The following is a 6,292-nucleotide window of genomic DNA, read 5'->3' on the forward strand; positions in this document are numbered from 1 at the left end:
TGGAAACACGGCTGTTGATGTTGAATTTTTCAAATGTATGTTTTTGCTGCTTTGCACACCACAAACATTGTGCCATGTAGTTCCATTATACCTCCAGCTGTTTATTGGTAAATAGCACGACAGTAAAGATCTTCTTTCCTCCATGTCTCACATTCATCTATGCACCTTTTTTAAAAGATTTATACATCTATTTCTTCCCTTTATGACTTGATTTTTAGCTCTCAGTGCAGCACAGAAAGCACACATAACAAGCTACTACAGCGGAAAGAAGCTTCCTTTTTGCTTGTTCTTTAACAATATTTCCCGAAATTCAATTACTGCAAACATTAACCTTTATTTCTGTCATCCTTAGTGTGCAGATTCAGTGGGAGCTCATAGTGAAGGGACACCAAAGGTTCAGGGTTTGTGTACATGGCCTGCAGTGTTTAAATTACTCTCCTTTTGCATTGCAAACTAAAAAAGATAGGGAGATGTGTGCAGCTGCTGAGCTATTTGATGAAAGCCTCAGACCGATGCTCACATGTTGGTCCTTGAAAACTCTGTGCTGTGTTGGTCTGTATGGATGCAGTAAACTGTTGTGGGCTGCACTAACAAAGCATCTATGTTCCAGAATAGATGAATAAGTAAAGCATAATTTAACCGCTTTGTAAAAGCGGTTCATCAGAAGTATTTTCGTATGATTTGGAATCCTTTATGAATCCTCCACTGTAACTTTTGACTGGGCTCAAAGGCTTTCTGATCTTTATTTCATGTGCTGAATAACAACAATCCATCCTTCAGAGCTCCAAACGGTGTGAAGGCTTCTCTCAAACGAGACACCAGGCCCTGATGTGGCACAACTTAAAATGAATTCCAGAGGTATAGATATGTGGGCTTTTCTCTGAGATGTAATACAATCCAAAGGTTGTTTTTTTCTTCTTCGTTTTTTCATTAAGAAATGTTTTACTATTTATGCAGCAGTGTCTATGGAAGGACTCTGAGGTTGCATCAGGAAAAGTGTAAATCAGAAGTCTGTGTTAAGAACAAGTGAGAGGATTAAAAATACAAAATATGAGTAACTATATTCTGCTACAGTTCAAATTGGCGGTTTTCTGAATACAGTTACTGTCAGTAAAAACAGATTACTTAAAAGGATTACTTACTTCCTCCAAGAAGGTTATGTTTTCAGTTAGTTCAGTGTTTTTGTCAGCAGAATTACAGAAAAACTATCGATTTTCATAAAACCCAGCAGAAGAATGCAGCTTGGACCAAAGGTAGAACCCATTACATGTTGGAGCCAATTCAGAACACGGGGGAGATACACAAATATTTTTTTTTTCTTTTGTTAAGATTGTGAGACATGGCCGTGCCCTCTCTCAGTTGTTGTATTTGCTCTAAAATTCACTCGAAAAACAGATTAAAAAAAAAAAAATGCAACAATTCCTTCGTTGCCGGCCAGGACTCTGTTAGGAATGTATTTTTCACCAAAATAAGAGCCAGACTAGTTACCTATCCCAAAAGTTATCCAAAGTATTAGGAATATGTTACTTGTTTCCTCACAACACTGATTTAGTAACGTGCCTTGAATCAAGGAATGCATCTTAAATATTATGGACAATTATTTCCATAGCAGCAATTGTTTTTTCTTGAGCTGTATGATTAATCTCACTTCTTCCTCTTCATCTCTGCTGAGAGTTTCACATTACTGACCTGCAGGATGAACGGATGGAGAACTCAGTGTTGTTGTGATGATATGACATAATATATAACCAGCTAGGATATGATAACATGAGATTAGATTGATGCATAGACTTGCATACAGCATTTTATTTTATCTGAGGCATTTCCGGTCACACCATGATTTCTGGAAAGAGGCATTAGCCGTTAGCATCAACACATTTTTCTCAGCGTTTTGAAGATTCTCATGAGAAAAGCTTGATGGAAACACCAAAATTAGGAACTTTAACTGGTTATTTTCTTTTTTTTAAATAGTTAATGTGCTAAACAGCTAGAAAGACTTTTTCTGACTAATTTCTGACATAGTGAACATTTAACTCACATGGATTATTGGCTGTTTCCTCTGACATGAAGAACAATTATAAGTTGCCCAGTTGAATCTAATTTTTGAAGACATCTTTCCTCAAAGTTGTCCGATTAGCAACCTTTTTTAAAAATTATTTTTGTCTCTTGCTCAATCTCTACTTCTTCTCCTGTTAACTGACAGATTATCCTACAGCAACACATCACACTGCTTTCTTCTGAACAAATCATCTTGCTGCAGCTTTGTTTATTTGCTCTAAACCAGCTGATGGAAACGTCCCTAATTCACATTTTCTTAAATGCGACATTTCAACATTTTGCTCAACATTTGATTTGACTTCAATGGAATTTTTCAAATGTATGTTTTTGCTGCTTTGCACACCACAAACCTTGTGCCATGTAGTTCCATTATACCTCCAGCTGTTTATTGGTAAATAACACGACAGTAAAGATGCGTTTGCCGTCTTGTGGTGAACTTTCCCTTTAATGGTTCAAACGCATGGTTAACAAGCCTCTGCAGAATAACCTATAATAATAATAATAATAATAATAATGTATAGAACCAGAAAGCCTCACAGAAAGAAGCCTCCAGTGGAAATAAAGGTGCAAAGTCCTTGAAAGAGCAGGCATCAAAACAGTTTGTCAGCATTGATTTTGTCCCTGTAAGAGGAAGAAAAGCCATTTGAGGGTTGAGTTGAGCTTGATGTTGGCCAGATTTCTATCTCACAGCGCTACAGCCTTTCAGAATATATTAAACGTATATACACAGTGGCTGTATAGAGTGGAGTATAAGCAGTATGTGATCATATAATGCAGCGTTGGGCAATCATTGAAAAGCCTGTTGCTGTCCTTGGTGCTTGTTGGTACCACGGACAGCTCCTTCATTCTCAGCTCAGGTGAGTGTTTCACTGTTTGGGTTTCAGCACAGAAAAGCAAAAGCAAACAGGGCTTTTCTTTATTTATCCTTTTAGCACAATGCACCACGGCTGCATTCAAACAAGAGACATTTGCCTCACATGCTCTTTTTCCCACCGTTTCCTCCTGAAACCCCTCCTCCTTTTTTTGTCTCTGCCGTGTTTTACAGGCTAAAGGCCGCTGTGTTCGCAGCTCCCATAATTGGGGGGAACTCATACAGCCTTGTCTCTACAAAAGAGCCTGGAACACACAGGTTAAAGCAGCGCTACCTGCAGGATAAACCCACACACGGCTGTCCTGGGGTGTCATTTAGATAGGAAAACAGTAATTATACAGAGGAGGGGGACTTCTTCTCATGGTTCTGTTGACATAACAGTTCAGGATGCCAGAAAACAGTTAGAGAAAACAAACAGGCAATTAATCGAAGATCTTGAAAAAGAAAATAATAGTGTGTGTGTGTGTGTGTGTGTGAGAGAGAGAGAGACATGTATGAAGCTCCGGTGTTTTAAGTTTCATAGCAGCCTGTCCCCAAGAAAAGGACACTGACTCTAGTGCTTTGACATTGAGAAAGAACATAACTTGTATGCTTTTGTTTTCACATCTGTCAGTTGTGTTTCATGCATGTTTTGTTTCAGCAGGATGCAACACACACATCTTGTAGTTATTGTGACCAGAGCCTGAATTTGAACATGACTTGTGGCATAACATAGTAAAATCTTGAGGGAAAACAATGATAGACTAATGAAAAAAGCTGCAGTTCAAGATTTTTAGGGAAAGAAAGAAAGCTGTATGAAGCTCAGTGTTGGCCATTATTTTAAAGTTTCAGGTTTGATGCCTGGATTCTCATCTTCATCCTCTTCTTTGTGCATTTTGTGTTTGTGCAGAATGCAACATATAACTCATGTTGTGACTATAACTAGTGTCTGGATTTGAAAGAACACAATTCTTTGCATGATGCAGTAAAAGCTTGAGGGAAAACTGTGATTGAGGAGTGGAAAAAGATGCAGTTCAAGCTTTTAAAGAAAGAAAGATACATGAAACTGGTGTGTTGGACATTATTTCAAAGCTGGTGCTTTGATATGTATCTATGTATGTATTTTGTGTTTGTGCAGAATACAACATACTAAATCTTGTAGTGACTTTAATTAGAGTCTGAATCTGAAACAACACAACTCTTGGTTTGACGCAGTAGAAGCTGGAGTGATGGGTGGAGTAGAAAAAGCTGCAGTTTAAGCTTTTAAAGAAAGAGAGAAGGAAAAAAAGATGCATGAATCTCAGGTGTTGGCTGTTGATGATTTGATACCTGGAACCGATTCTTCATCATCGTCTTCATGCACGTTGTGTTTGTGCAGGACGCAACATTTAAATCTTGGCATGATGCAGCAGAAGCTGGAGTGAAAACAGTGATAGAGGAGTGGTAGAAAGCTGCAGTTCAAGCTTTTTAAAGGAAAGGAAGAAATATGCATGAAGCTCAGGTGTTGGCTGGTGATACCTGGATTCAAATCTTCATCCTCTTCTTCATGCATGTTGTGTTTGTGCAGGATACAACATATAAATCTTGTGATTATTGTGATGAGAGCCTGAATCTGAAACAACATGTCTTGATATAATGTAGAAAATGCTTGAGGGAAAACTGTGATGGAGGAGTGGAAAAGGCTGCAGTTCAAGCTTTTGAAGAAAGACGCATGAAGCTCTGGTGTTGTTGCTTTGTTACCTGGAGTCTCATCTTCATCATCTTCTTCATGCATTTTGTATTTTTGCAGAATGCAATTTACTAAATCTTGTAGTGACTATAAGTAGATATAAGGAGTAGAAAAGGCTGCCGTTCAAGCTTTTAAAAATGGAAAGGAAGAAAGATGCATGAAGCTGAATAAAAGCTGCTAAATGACATTGTAGAGTTGCAGAAAGCTCAAGTGATGGTCATGATTTGAAAATTGCTGGTTTGGAACCTGGACTCTCGTGTCCACATGTTAATGTGCCCTTGAGTTGCACATGGACGTGCTGACTTAAGTGTTTTTTTTAAATTGCAAATGTCTCCTTTGCATGTGTGAGGTAAAACAATTACTAATTGTTTCTGTTCTGTCAGTTGTGCTTCATGCATGTTGTGTTTGTGCAAGATGCAACAAACACACTGAAGGTTGTAGTGGCTATAATTAGAGTCTGAATCTGAAACAACAGGACTCTTGGCATGACGCAGGAGAAGTAAAAACAATGATTGAGGAGTGGAAAAACGCAGCAGTTCAAGCTTTTAAGGGAAGGAAAGAAGGATGCATGAAGCTCAGCTTTGGTTTGATTCTCCTGTCCACATGTCAGGAGGCTTTGATTGCACGTGTGGGGTGAAAAATGTAAAACAGACAATTGTCATTGTGTCAGTTTTGCTTCATGCATTGGATGCAACAGACTGAATGCTGCAGTGATTATAGTCTGAATATGAAAGGACATGACTCCTGGCTGGACAGAGTGGAAGTCTGAGTAACTGAGGACTGGAAAAGGCCACAGTTTATGCTTTCAAAGAAGCAAAGAATGAAGGCAAAAAAGATGCATGAAGCTCAGGTGTTGGCCATTATTTGTAAAGTTGGTCGTTTTATTTGTGGACAGGAGAATCCAGGTTTCAGTGTGTCCCTGAGCGAGACAAGGACACAACGACTTTAGTGTTTCGACCTTGAGCAAACAAATTTTCTGTGTGACAAAAAATATATACGGCAGACGAAAATATCTGCCAAACCTGATTCCAAAAAAGTTTGGATGCTGAAATATTAACATCAAATTCAGAGTTCGGAGTATGCAGTTTTTTCAGTCTGAACATATTATATAATATATTTTCTTTGTACAGTGTTTGACGTGCTAGCAAACTAGCACCACAATCTGTTTTATTTACATTCTATTCAACAAAGACTCCACTTGTATTATACTCAGGTCCCTTTTATCTGGCAACATGTTTATATATAGAACTAATTCATCCATTTAACCCAAAAAACACCTAAAACATGATTTTACACTTTTTATTACTGAGCTCTCCCAGACATTAAACTGAAAAACGTGTTCTTTATAATAAAAAAGAATACATATAATTTCAAAATAAAGGTGAATCGTAATAGATAGATAGATAGATAGATAGTTTGTTTATTTGTTTGTTTGTTTGTTTGTGTCCCTCTCTAAATGTTGTCTGATGACCTGTAATCGTGTAAAATGAGTGAAAATTCACACCTAATGTCATTGAAATGAATCATCATTAACGCGGAAAGAGAGAAAAAGCCTTGACTAACATGAATTAGCGTATCGCGTGTTTGCTTAACTGCAGACTAACAGAACGAGGCTGATGGTAAATATTGAGATTCCCTTTCGATCGGGGGCCAGT

This window comes from Centropristis striata, chromosome 19 (genome assembly GCF_030273125.1).
Source record: "Centropristis striata isolate RG_2023a ecotype Rhode Island chromosome 19, C.striata_1.0, whole genome shotgun sequence".
In the NCBI taxonomy this organism is placed as follows: domain Eukaryota; kingdom Metazoa; phylum Chordata; class Actinopteri; order Perciformes; family Serranidae; genus Centropristis; species Centropristis striata.